The following is an 18711-nucleotide window of genomic DNA, read 5'->3' as shown; positions in this document are numbered from 1 at the left end:
TTTGGCAATGTCAAGAGACATTTGGATTGTCACGTTTGGGGGATGCTACTGGCATCTAGTGGCTAGAGGCCAGGATGTTGCAAAATCTCCTACTACCCCACAATCCTACAGAACAGCCCCCCTGCAACGATGATCCAGCTCCAAATATCAATAATGCTGAGTGTTTGATAAAGTGAATTTTAATATCTCGAGCCTGTGCATTCGGACCTGCCTGCTGCAGGATGCTGCCGCGCCTGGAAAGTGTAAGATCACAGGCAGTCAGGGCTCCTAAAGAAGGACCCGGAGTGACTGCTTCCAGAAAAAAAAAAATGGGTCAGTATCAGCAGAAAAGCAACTCGATGGCGCACTTGGAACTGTACTATCAGCCTCAACAAGTGCACCTGAGGCCCAGCAATTGGCCATGCCAAGCTCCCATGAGACCAACCAGTCCTGAACCATGGATCCCTCTTCTTTGTGCAACTTTGCAGCCATTGCCCCCCACCCCCAATCCCCTTGTCTTTGGTCTTCACAGGAGCAGCTCTCATTCAACTAAATCTCCAAGGTTGAAACGAATTGGCTGAGTTTTCTTTACAGCTTAACACCATGCCCCACAGTGTCTACTTTTCTTTTATCAGACTCTACACCTCAGGACACAGACAGAATTTGGACTTAGGTCTGTGTGGTCAACAGAGCAACCAGTACTATCTCCCCAGAGCAGCCAGGAGTCTGGGAGAGATGCTTTGGGCAACATTTTACCAAATGTTTCTGTCTTCCCTCTTGCCCATAGCAGAAAGTGGTGGTCAGGACTGGTTGGGTTCTAAACACCAAGCCCCCTTTACCCCTTCCCCAGGTTGATAGCAACTTTTTAAGGTGAGAATACTGCAGCCACTTAATTCTTCTAGACATAAAATAATCAGTAGCTGTGTCCACTCTGAGCCTGTGAGCAGGATGGACCAAGGTCAATACCACTGCCTTGTCTGCACCGTAAGGCCTGGGATCCCAGCAGTTCTGGGGTCTAAAGGCTTTTCAGTTTCCTAAAACTTCCTCTGTGTCCAATAATATTTTTTCTCTGAAAATTTCCCCAGTAATTAGCTAAGCGAAAAGGAAAAGGTGTACCTTTATTGACACTCAATTCTTTTTTTTTTTTTTTTTTTTTGCGGTACGCGGGCCTCTCACTGCTGTGGCCTCTCCCGTTGCAGCCCAATACTCAATTCTTGATTAGGAGGAATCCTCCCATTTTAGATATCACCAGCTTCCTCTTTTGTTCCAGTGTTCTTCATTCATTCATAAATATTTATCTGACATCTCCCAGGTCCCTTAGCACAGGGGTGTACAGTGGTGAAGGGTCATTTTCCTGTATAAAATTACCCAGGCTGACTCTAAGATTTGACATCTCAGTCATGAAAAGGGGAAAAAGTTTTAATGAAATACGTGTCATGCAACTTCACCAGTGTAAAAACAACATCCCAGGGAGATAATTCTTTATACCTCAGGTATTTGGGTGATATATGAAGGTGACTTAAAAATAGTGATATCATCCTAGAAAGGGAAGGGAAGGATCCTGAGTGACTGGTTGTTTTTTAAAAGCACCTTGATCTCATGCATTTCCTACAAGTAAATATGCGCCCATCTTTCAAGATCTGAGAACTACTAGCGAGTGGCAGGTTTATGCAGAAATAGAACTAAGCTTGCTTTCTGCAGTAAGGATAGATTAGCTTGATGTTGCTTTTTAAAAAAAGTTTCCACTGACCTTAAAAACACTGAAATCTACGAAATTGGATACTGGAGGGTGAGGGAATCCCAGGGTTGTGGACACAGAGCCACATCGACGAAAAAACAAAAGGAAAATGACAAAAGGGGGCTGCTGCCTGAAAGACTAGGAATCCTGGTCTCTGCAGGGATCCCAGGGGACTGCGAGGCACACGGCTCCGTTTGTGCCACGTGACCCTTCTCTCAGCCTCCCCGGGGCCTGGAGACAAAGGAGACGGGAGGAGACTTGAGGACAAAGAGCTGTAGAAACCAGCCCTCGGGTGAGAGTTTCTGCCTTTGTTTTTGATCTCACCCCAAGGAAGTTAAAAATTAACCCAAGCTGGTAAGAGGACTCGAGTCTGTAAAGGCTGTGAGGATCCTTAAGGGTCCCTGCTCCTCCAGTCTGTTCGCCGTTCTGAGACCAGAGAGCGGATGAGAAAGACTTTCGTGACAAGCTCGAGCCTCGCCCCTCCCTTCCGGTCTCTCCTACCCTCAGGGTCTCCCCTCCCACCCGCCCGGAAGCTCTGGGCAAACCTCCTCTCCCTGCCACCATCTGAGCGTTTGTGCCTTACGTTCCCTGTGCCCCGGCCGACTGGTTACAGAAGAGAAACTGTGCAAATGAGTGTCACCGAAAAGCCAAGTGGTGGGAAAGGAGATCTTTTATTTGTTATTTGATGTTGTTCAGAAAAATGCAAACATCATGATAATGAGGCCAGACTAGAACAGGCCGGAAAGCGGGACTGAGATGCAGGTCCCTGCGTGGCCGTGGAATCCATTTCCTCTGGGTATGGTGAAACTATTTCCTCTAGCTTCAAATTGATGACGATATTCATTATTTGGAGTGTTTGTGAGTTTCTCCTCACTCTCTTCTCCCCCTGCCCCCTCCCGGCCGCCCCCCCCCCCACGCATACTGAGAGCGAGATGCAGTTTAGAAATCATACCTCTGTTGAACAGACTATGAAATTAAATTTTGGAGAAAAGGAATAAAAATCCCAGTTCTACAGCTCGATGTTGAGTTTATCTGCCTAGTCTTTTTATTAGTGGTTTTGTCTTGGTTTCCCATCTGCTCTCTTCCCCTCTGATTTATCTTCTGGCTGATGGAGAGGAATCTTGGAGTTGCAGGCTCTTCTAATCCTTTTCCAATCTTAGAGTGAGGATATCCATTGATGAGGTCAGGTTCTCGAAACGGCCGGTAGGCAGATATAAGGAAACGGCACGTCATATGTTTTCTTTGGTTGCTTATTAGTCTGTCATTAGCTCTAAGGACGCCATTTTCCTTTACTTTTCACTTTTTTGAAATTGAGATACAATTTACAAACAATAAAATGCACAGATCTTAGGGGTAAGGTTCAGGGAGGTTTTTTTGTTTTGTTTTGTTTAAGCATCTTTATTGTGGTATAATCTACACACCATAAATTAACTTAAGCATACATTTCAATGAGTTTTAGTAAGTTTATGGAGTTACAACCATCACCACCATCTAATTTTAGGACATTTCTCTCATCCCAAATCTGTCAACGTATTTTTTTTTAAATAAATTTATTTATTTATTTATGGCTGCGTTGGGTCTTCATTGCTGTGTGTGGGCTTTCTCTAGTTGCAGAGAGCGGGGGCTACTCTTTTTTGCATTGTGCGGGCTTCTCATTGCGGGGGCTTCTCTTGTTGCGGAGCACGGGCTCTAGGCGCGTGGGCTTCAGTAGTTGTGGCACGTGGTCCCAATAGTTGGGGCTCGTGGGCTCTAGAGTGCCGGCTCAGTAGTTGTGGCGCACGGGCTTAGTTGCTCTGCGGCATGCGGGATCTTCCCAGACCAGGGTTCGAACCCGTGTCGCCTGCATTGGCAGGCAGATTCTTAACCACTGCGCCACCAGGGAAGTCCCAGTTCAGGGAGTTTTGACAAATGCATACAGTAGTGTAACTCACACCTCTATCAAAATAAAGAACATTTCCATTACCCACCCCCACCCAAATTTCCTTGTGCCCTTTCCGAGTCACTCCCCTCCCAATCCCACCCCTGTCCAAGGCAACTTTGTTCTGATTTCTATCACTTTAGATTGATTTTGCCTGTACTAGAATTCCATGTAAAGGGAATCATACAGTACGTCCTGTTTTAATCTGGCTTTTACTGCTTAGTATAATATTCTTGAGATGCATCCATGTTTTTGCCATTATCTGTAGTTTGTTTTAAAGGTACTTTGATAACAAAAGCCCACAATTTACTGGGCACCCTCTGTGTGGAGGCTGATCTCAGGCACTGTGCTTGGTGTTGAGAGCATGTATGGCTTTGTTTTGTGTCAACTTAGCTGAGCTGGAACTATGGTTCCCAGAATTCCCTTCCCTGTATATTCTAGGTATGTGTTGGCTACAAGAGAAATTTGTGTGGTATTTGGAAGATGGAGCAGCAGCCGTGTTTTTCATTCTCTGAAGGCAGGTGTGGGGCACCAGGCACTGAGGCAGTTCACATGCTCTGCTAGTAGTTCATAGGCATGAGGCAACATCCAGTCCGCAGCTTTGCCAGCTCCCGCCAGATCTCCCTTAGCTTCTCCACGGTCCGGGTCAAGTGCATGTGGCTCCAGGTGAAGGTGACAACATCTCTGGCAGGGCACCCGTAGCATCAAGATTGGAAGTTGTGAACATCAGGCCTGGGTTTTAGTTTGTCCTCATGAGTTCCCGTTGTCCTTGCTCTCATTCAAGTCCAGCTCTCTTTTCTGACTGTCAGTATGGTGACCCATAGAGCCTGAAGGCTAAACACTAGATACACTGGCAACAGCCTTGCTGTCTTCCACCAGTTTCCACGATTATGTAATTCTATATAATCCTTATAATACATCGCCTATTCTGTATCATTCATAAAGTTTCTGCTTCTCTGTTCAAATCTTGACTGATTCAGGAAGAACTAGAAGTCAATATTCCTTGTAGGCAGTAGGCAGTGCATCCAACATAAAACCTAGCCTCCTAGCTCCTTAGATTTAAAACCCAGTAGTCCTGGACTCTGAAAATCCCTGGAACTGCTCCACCTCTACACCTCCCAGCACAAATGCTCTTACTTACCTTCCCCTCACTACATCTGCTCCTGGACCCAATCTAGACTGTCTGCCCTTGACTGCTCCTTTTTTTCTCAGTCCATAGCCTTCTTCTGGCTTCCCTTTATCTCTTTTCCAGTCTGCATCTCATAGAAGACCGCCTGAATGACTTTCTTGCCTGCAGCTTCAATGCCATTAAAAAACAATTTCCAAACTTGGAAACTAGGCAAGAGGATGACTACATGTCCTTTCCATGTTAAGCATGGTTTAACAGCCTTACCCATGATTATTTAGTTATCTAGAAGAAAAAATCCAAGATTGACTTTGCTATTTACTATTGATTACTTCCCAGGCACTGTGAAGTTACACGTTAACTTACACTTAAGTGAAGTTACACTTAACTTAGATTGTTGTCCAATAGAGATGCAAATGATTTCTGTCCAGTGGGAAAGATAAACTATGGGTTTGTTGCCCTGTTGGCCATCAACCACTTTTGTATCTAACTTAGCAAACATATTCTAGCATTTTGTTTGTTCGTTTGTTTATATATACCCAGTTTCTCAGTGTTCTTAGAACAATCTTTACCATCTCACTGGTTCATTCATTAATTGATGAACCTTTGACACGTGTTTGTTTCATATTTGTGTCAGAATCATGTTTTTAAATTTTGAAAATTTTACTTTTTAAAAAAAAAATTTATTTATTTGGCTGCCCCAGGTCTCAGTTGCGGCACACGGAATCTTCGTTGCAGCGTGTGGGATCTTCAGTTGTGGCATGTGAACTCTTAATTGCGGCATGTGGGATCTAGTTCCCTGACCAGGGATCAAAACTGGGTCCCCTGTATCGGGAGCGTGGAGTCTTAGCCACTGGACCACCAGGGAAGTCCCCAAAATTTTACTTTGACAATATCTTCACTCCTGTCCATTTGGAACATCAGGTCTATAAACCACCAACCCTGTGTGCATCCAGCCATTTGCACCAAACTGTTCTGGGATGTGGTTTTCCTCCAGCAGTGTCCAGCAAGGCCAGATGTGGATAAGGCAGTTATGGTTACTCTGCAGTAGCTGCATTAACCACCACTCTTTCCTATATCTTCCCCTTCTTCCTCCACTCCTCCCCCTCAGCCACCAAATATGCTCAAATTTCGCCTATCTTGAAAAAGTATCACTCTTGACCTGAGAGCAAACACCATGGTTGTTGCTGGGGTTATCACACTCTTGAATCACTGACCTTTCCTCTCTTGGAGTGGGATGAGCCAAGATTTAGGTAAGAAATTAGCAGGGAAGGAGGAAAGACAGGCCTGTTTTGATTCTTGACTTGAGGTTACCCTGACCCCAAGCAAAAGTAGTTCTTCATCTTTTCTGTCTTTGCTTACTGGATCTTCCTAGAACCTGAATTTCGAGGCCGAAGTCTCACTTATAACACTGGATTCCTTTGCTAGCCACATACCTTTCCGTGTGTATTTCTTATGAGGACCCTCGTTCATTCATCACATATTTATTGTCTACATAAATAATGCACTGCACTAATTGCTGGTCCTTGCATCACAGAACCCATGGTCTGCTGTGAGAGATGGACGTTATTCAAATAATCCCCCAGTACAGAACTACATCTGTAAAAAGTACAATAAAGGAGAGCTACTTAGGACTCTAGGAGGATCTGACCTATTTGGTAGGATCAGTCAGGGTTCCTTTGAGGAAACCATGATTGTGCTGATGTCTGAAGGATAAGTAGGTATTAATTAGACAAAACTGAGGAGCCAGGACGTTTTGGACAGGGAACAGAGCACTGGCAAAGCCCTGCAGAATTGGGGAGGGCCAAGGGAGAGCACAGCGTGCAAGGGAGGAGCAGAGAGAAGACTAGAATGACAGGGGCTCCACGAGGCTGGACAGGCAGGCAGGACCAAACCACGAGGCACTTAGGAATTCGGATTTCATTCTTAGAGCAATGGAAGGCCAATGGAATGGAGGTGGGGCAATCAGATTTGTGTTTTGTAAGATTACTCTGGTTGTTGTGTACAGAAAGAGTCTAACGGGTACATGAGTGGATATAGGAAGGGGTGGCTAGAGGAGACCAGGATACAGCTTGATGCCGGGTCCCTTCACTAAGGGACCTTCGTCTCGCACCAAGCACTCCCACACACCTTCAACCTCTTCTCTGTTCCTCCTTGGAGGTCTCCATTACCCTATTTCTCCCTCTACCCCAGCCTTTATAAAAGTGTATAATTATTGTCTCTTTCACTAGCATGAGCACTTTTCAATGGCAACGACTGTGCCCATCACTCTCTCCCTTCCTCACCCTCCCGGTGTTTGTAGCCTGATGATAGATGCATAGTAGGCTCTCAAATAAATGTCTGTAGACCTAAAGTGTATCTTCCTCCAGTTTTCACTCCAAGGTCAGGGAAAGGCTGTACTCGCTGCCACCGCCCTTCCTCTCCCATTCATTTCCACCTCCTCTACGTTCTGCCTCCAACACTCCAGTGAAACTTCTCTTGCTAAGATCACCGCAACCTCTGGGGGTGGCCAAACACGATGGACAATTTTAGTTCTTGTTTTAGCTTGAACTCTGCCCATTAGTTTCTTTCAACTGTTCCTCCCTTTCGAAAACTTCTCTGCCCGAGTTTCTACAACACCACTCTCTTCTGGTACTTTATTTATTTATTTATTTTTAATGTTTTTTGCCGTGCCTGATGAGGATTGAACCCACACACTCGGCAGTGAAAGCACAGAGTCCCAACCACTGGACTGCCAGGGAACTCCCTGTTCTGGTACTTTAATCCTCTGATTGTTTCTTCTCAATAATCTTTTTTTTTTTTTTAATGGAGTTTCTTTCTTTTTTTTTTTTTTGGCTCTGTTCCGTCTTCATTGCTGCACACAGGCTTTCTCTAGTTGCAGCGAGTGGGGGTTACTCTTCGTTGTGGTGTGCAGGCTTTTCTCATTGCTGTGGATTCTCTTGTTGCAGAGCATGGGGTCTAGGCACACAGGCTTCAGTAGTTGTGGCTCACAGGCTCTAGAGCGCAGGCTCAGTAGTTGTGGCACACGGGCTTAGTTGCTCTGCGGCATGTGGGATCTTCCCGGACCAGGGCTTGAACCCGTGTCCCCTGCATGGCAGGCAGATTCTTAACCACTACGCCACCAAGGAAGCCCTCAGTAATCTTTTAAGAACTCTGGTTCTTCCATCTGTCCCTCAAATTGATGTTCCTAGAGATCCAGTCTCAGCTTTCTTTTCTTCTCTTCCTGGCTGATTAATTCATACAAACTTACAATTTCAATTATGACCTTAGGTATTGATGACTCTAGTATCTATCCATATATCCATCCGAAAACTTTCTTCTTAGCTCCAAACGTGTATTTAGAACAGTGCTCTAAATAGCTGTACCTCGATGTACAACAAACAACTCAGACTCAAATATGAACTCATCCTCTTCTTAGAACCCACCTCCAAACCTGCTCCCTCCCCTTCACTCCTTGATTCTGTAAATGACACAGCCATTTCCCTTGTCACCAAGTCTAGAAAACTAGACTCATCCTAAACTGCTGTCTTGTTCTTATCTCCTACATCCTGTTGACTCTACCTCCCAGGCACCTCATAGGTCTGTACCCTCTTCTCTGGGACTTTCTCCCCGTCAGTATCAGTTCAAGCCCTTGTTTGCTCTACCCTTTTTTATGGTCTCCCTGCCTTAGTCCTCTGCCCCTCCAATCTATCCTCTGTAGCACTACCAAAGGAATTTTTCCACGCATCTGACCTCACCACTCTCAGGATTAGTCATCACTTAGATAAAATCAAACTCCCTTAACATCTGGCCTTTACTTCATCCATCTCTCATCATCTCCCTGTATGCACCTTTTACTCAGTTTGGGAAGCTAAACTACTATTAGCTTCCCAAATTTGTCACACAGTTTCCCCATCTTTAGACCTTTGTAGAGCTGTTCCTTCTGTTCCGAACGCCCTTTCCCCACTTGTTGACCTGACAAATTCCTGTTCATCTTCAGGACAATTTGAGCACCCTCTCCTTTGTAAAGCCTTCACTGTGCTCTCATAGCACCTTCACATTTGTAAACCACACTACTTACCTTCTACTGTAGTCATCTTGACCTGCCTTCTTCCTGACTATGAAGTCTTTGAGCAGGTTGACCATGTCTTGTCCATCTTAAGATCCCCAGTGCCCAGCACTGTGGTGAATCCAGTAAACGTTGATTGGAAAGACAGATGATTATGTGAAAAGAAAACCTCTTCAGTCAAGAATTTTACTATTGGATAAAAATAGCTAGTATATAAATAAAAATGCAAAAGGAATGTAGAGTTATATTCAAGTGAATGGAAATTAGTAAAATGCCATTAGACTAAGACAAGAACTTACTAATAAGACAAGCATCATGAGTCTCTTGGAATGAAATGGGTAATTCATTTAATGATATTGGAAATATATTTTATTTTAAAAATATATTAATTTAAGGTCTTGACCTCATGCCATGCCCCAAGATTAAGTTCATATGAGTTAAAGAATTACTGCAAATAATAAAATCATTTTTATACTATTATTATTTTTAAAAACTTTTTTAAAATCATTTTTAAAAACTAGGAGAAAAATTCATCAAATAGTTATTTGTTTTCTGAATAGGAAATCTCTTTCTAAGCATAACAGTAATAGAAGAAAAAAAACCTGAAGTGGCTGATAGATGTGATCACATGAAAATATAAATCTTCTGTAAATAAAAAAATCATAAATTACAAGTCAAACAATAAACTGGGAAGAACACTTGTCTATAAATATGACAAAGAGTTTTCACCTAAGTGCTTACAAATTTTTTTCTTCCAGGTTTATTGAGATGTAATTGACATACAGCACTGTATAAGTTTAAGGTATAAGCATGATTTGACTTACATATATCATTAAATGATTACCACAATAAGTTTAGTGACCATCCATCACTTTATATGATACAAAATAAGAGAAAAAATATTTTCCTTGTGATGAGAAATCTTAGGATTTACTCTCTTAACTTTCATATATAACATAGACCAGTATTAATTATATTAATCATGTTGTAATTATATACCTAGTACTTATTTATCTTATAACGGTTACCCAGCTTGCGTCTGCTCACCTGATGCACAGTAGAGCCAATCTACTGACACCAGGTTGTGGTAAAGGAAAGTACAGCGTTTATTGCAGGGTGCCAAGCAAGGAGAACAGGTAGCTTATGCTCAGGAGACCCAAACTTCCCAGTGGCTTTTAGGGAAGGATTTTTAAAGACAGTATGAGAGGACTTCCCTGGTGGTGCATTGGTTAAGGATCACCCACCAATGCAGGGGACACAGGTTCAAGCCCTGGTCCAGAAAGATCCCATATGCCACGGAGCAACTAAACCCATGCGCCACAACTACTGAGCCTGCGCTCTAGAGCCCACAACCCACAACTACTGAGCCCGTGTGCCACAACTACTGAAGCCCGCGCACCTAGAGCCCGTGCTCTGCAACAAGAAAAGCCACCACAATGAGAAGCCCGTGCAACTCAATGAAGAGTAGCCCCCACTCTCTGCAACTAGAGAAAGCCCGTGCATAGCAGCGAAGACCCAATGCAGCCATAAATAAATAAATTTATAAAAAAAGAAAAATAAAGACAGTATGAGGGAGAGGGTTGAGGTGTATGTGATCAGCTTGTGCACAGTTCTCTGACTGGTTGATGGTGAAGTAACAGGGTTATGTTTCAGTAATCTCAATCATCAACCTTCTGGCTCCAATTTGTCTAGGGTCTACGTGCTGGTGGTTAGCATGCAGTTAATTTCTTCCACCTGGTGGGGGTTTTAGTATCTGCAAAACAACTCAAGGATATGTCTCAGAAAATTATCTGTAGCCCCTGAGGAGGAACTAAAGGTCCCTGACTTTGTTTTATGGCTACACTATTACTATTTTGTCTCACTTAACTGTTTTCTTTTGTTTCTGCATTTTCTCATGTCTCTGATTAAATCTGCTGTTTGGAATTTGGGGAAAGCCTAGGAGGCTAAAGCTCTTCTACAAACAAGAGGTAGGGGATACGGGGGGTGGTCCCTCCCCAGGAAGACCCTACAGGGTACTGCTCAGTTTCATAACTGGAATTTTGTACCTTTTGACCACCTGCATCCAATTCCCCCTCCTTCACCCAGTGCTTATAAAAATTTATTTTAAAAACCACTAAGATTTCAACAGAAAATATACAAAGTACACCTACACATAGTATAAAAAAAAGAAAGTGTAATAGTTAATAAATGAACATCATTTGTTATCAAAAAATACAAATTAAAACAGTGATTAGGTACTATTTTTTTGCCTATCAAATTGGCAAAGATTTAAAAGATGGTAATAGTCAGACTTCCCTGGTGGCACAGTGGTTAAGAATCCACCTGCCAATGCAGGCGACATTGGTTCAAGCCCTGGTCCAGGAAGATACCACATGCCGCGAACAACTAAGCCCATGCGCCACAACTACTGAGCCTGTGCTCTAGAGCCTGCGAGCCACAACTACTGAGCCTGTGTGCCACAACTACTGAAGCCCGCACATCTAGAGCCCATGCTCCGCAATAAGCCACCGCAATGAGATGCCTGCGCACCACAACGAAGAGTAGCCCCCGCTCACCGCTACTAGAGAAAGCCCGCACGCAGCAACGAAGACCCAGCGCAGCCAAAAATAAATAAACAAATTTATTTAAAAAAATAGTATATACATTAAAAAAAAAAAGATGGTAATAGTCAGTGAAAATGAGGGTCCAATGAATCACACACTCATGCCCAGCAGGAAGAAGCTTAAATAGAATAACTTTCAGAAAAGCAATTTGTAAATAAGTATCAAGGGGCTAAAAATGCTCTCACCCTCTTACTCACTAATTCCATTTCAAGAATCCATCCTATGAAGAAAAGAGAAATATATGTAAAGGTTTATATGCAAATATATTTGTCTTGCCATCTCATACTGAAAAAAAAAAAGAAGCAACCTAAATGTCTAAGAATAAGGAAGTTATTGCTTAATTATAGCATATTCATACAATGGAAGATTATGCAATAATTTTTTAAAATCATGTTTTTGAAGAATAATGGCATGGAAAATATTTATGATATAATGTTAAATATTCAGTGTATAAAACTATATACCAGGGCTTCCCTGGTGTTGCAGTGGTTAAGAATCTGCCTCCCAATGCAGGGGACACAGGTTTGAGCCCTTGTCCGGGAAGATACCACATGCCATGGAGCAAGATGCCACATGCCACGGAGTGCACCACAACTACTGAGCCTGCGCTCTATAGAGCCCATTAGCCACAACTACTGAGCCTGCGTGCCACAACTACTGAAGCCCACGCACCTAGAGCCCGTGCTCCACCAACAAGAGAAGCCACTGCAATGAGAAGCCTGCACACCACAACGAAGACTAAATAAAAAAAATAAACACTATATACCATGTGATCTAATTTTTTAAATTACATGTTCTATAGCATTCTAAATATGAATACAAGCAAATATTCTAGAAAAAAAGTATATGTGGATTTATGAGTGATTATGGTTTTCTTCTTTTTTAATGATTTTCTTCTTTATGCTTTTATATATTCCTCCAAGCATGTGTTATTTTCATAATTATAAATCAGTTTGGAGTTTTTTTAACATCTGATTATCAATATATTAAAAAGGTTGGTTTAAGCATCTGCAATGGTGACTTCAGCCTCGACTCCTGGCTCAATACTGATGGAAGTAATCTGCTTGTCAATCTTAGAAGGACTGTGCAAGTTAATGAGTCGCTTGTGGATCCTCAACTGAAAACGATCCCAAGTCTTAGAACATTTACCACAAGGAGTTTTCCTTGTAGTTATTCTCAGAGTCTTGGTAGGCATCCGAACGGGTCCTTTCACTTTGAGATTGTTTTTCTTTGCACCTCTGATCAGGTTAGCACAGACCTTCTCCAAAGACTTCACATTGCAGCTGGTTAGAATAATTTTAATTCGGTGAATTCTCCACCTCTGGCTCCACCGGACTCTTTCTGGTATCTTTAAAAGCCAAGGCTTTGGCGAGGCTTCCTGACCAACTCCTTGTGCGAGAGCGAACAGCGGTGAGTCAGAGAAGCGGGCAGTCCGGGGCTCCGTTGCAGCAGTGATGGGCGATCGTGTCTTCCTCAAAGAGCCAGTTTTGTTTTTTGTTTTTTGGGGTTTTTTTGACCCACATAGGTTTGAGGGGAAGCTGAAGTCCATGTGGAGGTGAGATCCATCAAGTAAAGCTGACTGCCCAGCAGGTGGCTGATGCCACCTTCACCTCTAGTCTTCCCATCTACTGGAGATGCATAAGTTAGCAGCATCAGTTAGGAAACTGTGCTTCTACCAGCCAGTCATCTATCTTGGGCAGAGTTAGCTCATGGGGAAGTGGTGTAGTTCCCTGGGTTCCAGCCTGGCTCTGCTATGCTCTACCACTCTCTCTACTCTTGGGAAGCTACCTGACTGCCCTGCATGCATTTATAAAATGGAGGCAGGGCTTCCCTGGTGGCGCAGTGGTTAAGAGTCCCCCTGCCGATGCAGGGGACACGGGTTCGTGCCCCGGTCCGGGAAGATCCCACGTGCAGCGGGGCGGCTGGGCCCATGAGCCATGGCCGCTGAGCCTGTGCGTCCGGAGCCTGTGCTCCACAACGGGAGAGGCCACAGCAGTGAGAGGCCCGTGTACTGCAAAAAAAAAAAAAAAAAAAAAAAAAATGGAGGCAGTAATGGTAACACTTAACACCCATTTCAAAGAAGGAAGGTCCCCTGTAAAGATGAGCATTCAATTACAAGCTTCTTTTGGAATCAGCCGGAAGTTAGTAAGTGCCAAAGTTTATCTGATACACAAATAAACATTTCTTTTTTTAAAATATTTATTTTATTTATTTGGCTGTGCTGGGTCTTAGTTGCAGCAGGCTGCTCCTTAGTTGTGGCACGTGTGCTCCTTGGTTGCGGTTGGCGGGCTTCTTAGTTGTAGCATGCAAAATCTGAGCTGTGGCATGCAAACTCTTAGTGGCGGCACGCATGTGGGATCTAGTTCCCTGACCAGGGATCGAACCTGGGCCCTCTGCACTGGGAGCACAGAGTCTTCTTAACCACTGCGCCACCAGGGAATTCCCACAAATAAACATTTCTGTTAGTTTTCATGACTTAGACATAAACTTTAGGGTTGACATCTGCATTCAGTGGGTTAATGCATATATCCAATCAATGATTTCACAAATTATTGAAATATTGTAGCTTAAGGTCTAAATTGTTACAATTTCTTAAAACTGGACTTGCATGAGAAATTAAAATATAATAATATGGTACTTAATTATTAACCAAAATGCTCTCTCAGCTGAAATGCTTACCCATTGGTCTGCCATGAATGTGTTCAAATAAGAATCATTCTCTTTGCTGTTAAGGAGAAGGTCAGTATCCAGACTGAACTTTGGAGCCCTGAAAGAAAAGCAATTAAGTTCTCCTGAAAGATTCTTCTGGAAATTAGTTCATGAACTCCCCAGACCTCAGTCTCATGATGGATTTGGGTACCGCAATGTATCTTTCTTCTGGAAAGCTTAATGTTGTACGCTAGTATTATTGTCTGGTGTTAATATGCAGCTCTTTAGTTTTTAACTTCACGTGTGTCTGATCTCTCCCAGCTGGGCTGGAGGTTCTTGAGAAAAGGCTCTTTTTCTTTTTCTTCCTACTCCTTGGATGCCATTAAAGCTTAGTACAGTGTTGTATAACTTAAATAATTTAAGTACTTAGTATATATGTATTAAGTAAACAAGTTACAATTTAATGCCAAGCCAGCCCTGTGCTTCAGGGCAGCGATTTGACAGGTACGGAAAAACCGTGCTACCTCAAACACCTCCCTCAAAGACATGCTTCTATGCCTAAGATTCCTATCATCACTTGCCTCTTTTGGATAACAATTGCCTCCAGAAGGCCTGAATTAAAATGTAAATATCTAACCTTGGAGATGTCACTCACTAGCACATTGTCTTTAATAGTTTCCTAGCAGGGAGCTTGGGCCTAGGATTGTGTCCAGGGAAAGAGTCAGAGAACCTAACATCCAACTTTGGGGTGCAGATTACATGGAGTACCCCAACCACGTCTGTGACAGAGGAGGGGTGGAGCATAGAGCAGGAGTCCACTGGGCTGGGCACCGGTGGGGTGGGGCCGGGAATGCCTAACGGGGCCAAAGTGCATCTCCCGAATGGAGCTATAGCAGAGAGCCTTGGCAAAGTAACACAGCGCTGCTGGGTATGAACCAAGTATTAGAGTGAATTCCCATCTGACCAAGAGGCACAAATGACTGGTCCAAGAGCGTTGTCTGAGTGGTGACTAGAAGCTGGGTCAGTGCTCTTTGCAGGCTGTTCTACTTTCAGAAATAAGTGCTGATTTCATTGCAATTGCAAAGAGAACCAAAGCAGGAGAGCAGAGGAGAAACAATTTAGGAGGGAACCAGGGGGCTTTATTAACTCAAGCCCTCAAGAGTCATGGGGAGATGGGTCGATGTGGTGTGGCCCTTGACCCACAACCAATATAGCTTCTGAATTCTCAGCCATGTGTTCATAAACATACATGCCCATGTGCAACATACCTATGCTCAAGTGCCTCCACATATATAATTCCAATTTTTTTTTTTTCTATAAGTTTCCTGCTAGGGTGGGGTAGGAGTCAGAAGTCGGCAGCCTCCCAAAGTCAGTGGGGAGACCATGGCTAACAAACAGGGTCCTCTCTCCTCTACCAACCCCCAGCAGGAAGCAGACAGGGAGGGTTCCAATGGTTGTAAGGGCTTGGCTGCTTTATTATGTTCATTCTTATGGGCGTTTTTACAAGAAATAAGCAAAGTACAAAATATTGTATAGCCTCTCAGTTAGAAAGTATGACATCTTGTTTTAAAGAATGAAGGCCCCCTGTAAAGATGAACACCTGACTACAAGCTCCTTTGGGAATTAATCCAAAGTTATGAAGTGCCCGAGCTTATCTGATACACAAATGATTATTTCTCTAAGTTTTGACAACCAAGACATAAGCTTTGGGGTTGATAGCACTGAAGCTACATGACGTGGGGAAAGAGTATAGGTTTTGGTGTCACAGATCTAGGGTCAAGCCAGCCGTGGCATCACCATTCATTAAGGAGATTTGGGGCATTATTTAACTTTGTTTAACCAGTTCTCTCACTTGTAAAATGGAAATAAGTGATACAGTCTCTGTGAAGATTAAATAAGGTAATGTGAAGAACGCATCTTTTGAGTGTGTACCGAATGTTCATTTTCTCTTCTCTTCCTTTCTAAATGGTCAGCTGAATTAACAAACCACTAAGGAAGATTTCTGACCAGGAGCCAAATAAGGCTCTGAAAACTTTTGAGGGTAAGAAGAATCCAAAAAAATAAGCTGAAAAAGAGAAAACAGCCTGTTTCATTAACATTTACAATGATCTAGAACTGGGTAGTAGCCAGACCAATCCAGATCCTATTAATTCTACACACTGGAGTTATCGGTGTGGGTTTATGTCTCACCACTGAAGCTGGAAACTCATCGACTGAGAACCCTAAGAATTCTGTCTTACTGAAACAGGATCTCCACAGAAGCAGAATGGAGACCCACAGTTTGATTGTTGATTAAAACAGAATCATTTTAATCTCCCCTCCAATTGGTTCTGAATCATTTTAATCTCCCCTCCCCTCCCCTCCAATTGGTTCTGAAATATCATTAGGTCATTTTGGATCCCCTTAAGGCTTACTCATTGGCCAGCTTTCGCATTTTTGCCCCCACTTTATGCCTCCAAATGAATTTACCTATGCTTTCAGACGGACCTATTTCTACGGGGTGAACTAGCTTGGATGGCATATAAGCTGAGCTACAGCTGTGTCCTTATCCATACTTGTGAAATTCCACTGGTTAGCGATCTCCATTCAACACACCTGCAGCTTTCTCCTACAAAGCCCTTTGGACCTAAGGATAGAAGCAGAGTGTGATGTCCTCCATGTTCACATGGCTTACTAACCCTTCATCAGTCTGAGATATTCTTTGAACTATTGGCAGCATTTAGACCCGCATGCTATTTTTTCCGGGCTGTCTTTTTGACCAAAGAGGAGATAAAAATTGGTCCCTAACAGTACTCCAACTGTGTGACTTACTCACCACGCATTAGCCCCTAGCTGTATTCCAGCAAGTTCTGTCAGCAGCTGACCACAGGGGAAAATGCTAACTGTAGATTTGTTCTCTACAGGACTTTGTATCATCACCATCATCACACCACCCCTATTATAACCTACTGCTTGTTCACCTAACAAATCTTTTGTGGAAATGATAATGTGGTCATTACTTTATCACAAGACTTCCCTACAAACTCCTGGCAGTTCCCCTTCTTTTTTTTTTTACAAACAGGGAACCAACAAAGAGATGACATGCCCTCCCTCCCCTCTCCTCTATCCACATTAGTTGTTTCCTCCTCTCACTTCCTTCTACCAGTTCAAGGCAATCATTCTCCCTCTTACTCAGTCCTCAGTGACTGCTGATCCTTAGCACTAGGACAGGGGACAGCCCAGACTCCCTGGAACATTATCAAACCGAGTACATTCTGAGTCAGTACTATATGCACTGATGTGTGTTGTATGTGGTTCAGCTGGACTGTGACACTTGGTAATTCACTCATCCTGAGTAGAAGTACCAATGAAATTAAGTTTGTGACATTTAGTTCATTCTTATCACACATCTTGGTTTTCTAGGGACATCTCAGGAGTCCCTATTGGGACATACAGATAATTCCAGAAAGGAAAGCAATCTAAGTGTGCATTTTTATCCTTTGTTGTTTCCTTATCATGCTTTGTAAACTGCCAATGCATTCATTCTCAACCAGCAACATGAGAACCCGGGGCCACTATCTTGTTGGGCCCTGTCTAGTTACCAGGACAGGGAACTTCCTCAGAGTTGCGTATGTATACTTGGTTGCTTCAGAGATGTCATTAAACATAAACACTGAAAAAAGCTCTCAGGTTTCATCAAGGCTGTTGCCAACACCATAAATGACCCATCATAAAGACCCCACCCCTCTCTGATACGGATAAGGCAAAGGTTAAGGTCCATCTCTGTTTGTTACACTCTTATTTCCTTCTGTCTAGGCCAGAATACAATTTCTGGAACCAACTGATTCCTCTCTCAGCTGTCTTTAAGAACACTGTATTCTTTTTACACTGTTGAATTTACTCATACACAAAGTAAATGCCCAATATTTGTTAATGATCATGACTCAATCATTCAGGTGGTTATGAGCTAAGACTGGTCACTCCATAGCCCCTATGTTACCATACTCTCCAAGAGACCACAGCCACCCCTCCCCATAAGACTGTCACCACCACTACACTCTGCGGGCGTGGGCAGTCATCCTGAAGCTCCTGGACCTTCCTACTAAGTATCCAAAATCCACACATCTCTGGGCTGATTTCCCATCTCCCTCCAAGAGCCTGTCAGGTTAATCCTGTCATGCTTTATATCTCATTTGACTCAGTCACTGCCAGGAAAACAAGCCCTCTAGGAGACCCAGCATCAACACCGGACACTCATCCCAGAATCCCTGAGTTCATCACTTAATCTGATCCAACCCTTCCCTGCCCTCCCTGAACTCTTCCGCTGTTCCCTTTGCAACTCCAGATCCGCCCCCATCAAACATCCTGGTAACCTCCTCTTCTTTGAACATTCCCTCCATCTCCTGGCAGTAAGGGAAACTGGTGGTCCCTGATTATCCCATCTCCCGAGCAGCCCTCTCAGTAGGAGGTACTCATGTCCCAGGCACCTAAGGGCCAGCGGGTATAGTAGGTGTGCTGCTTGCCATTCCCAAATTCTTTCTTTCCTCTCCTCCTTCTAAACATCCAGCTCCTTTGAAGTCCCTCCTATCACCTCCTGTCCTTCCACATCACTTACTCAAGAGCTCCCATTGTCACAGCCCTTCAACCTTGTCTGTTGGCTGCTTTTCTCTC

The 18711-nt window shown here is 43.5% G+C and overlaps 1 pseudogene; it reads right to left on the bottom strand.

The window, feature by feature from the left end:
- Window positions 1-12412: 12412 nt before the first annotated feature.
- Window positions 12413-16495, bottom strand: LOC101320885 (small ribosomal subunit protein uS10-like; annotated as a pseudogene).
- Between the last annotated feature and the right edge of the window lie 2216 nt (window positions 16496-18711).

This window comes from Tursiops truncatus, chromosome 14, assembly GCF_011762595.2.
Source record: "Tursiops truncatus isolate mTurTru1 chromosome 14, mTurTru1.mat.Y, whole genome shotgun sequence".
NCBI classification, from domain to species: Eukaryota; Metazoa; Chordata; class Mammalia; order Artiodactyla; family Delphinidae; genus Tursiops; species Tursiops truncatus.
The sequence above is the reverse complement of the archived record's forward strand: the minus strand, read 5'-3'. Positions and strand labels throughout refer to the sequence as shown.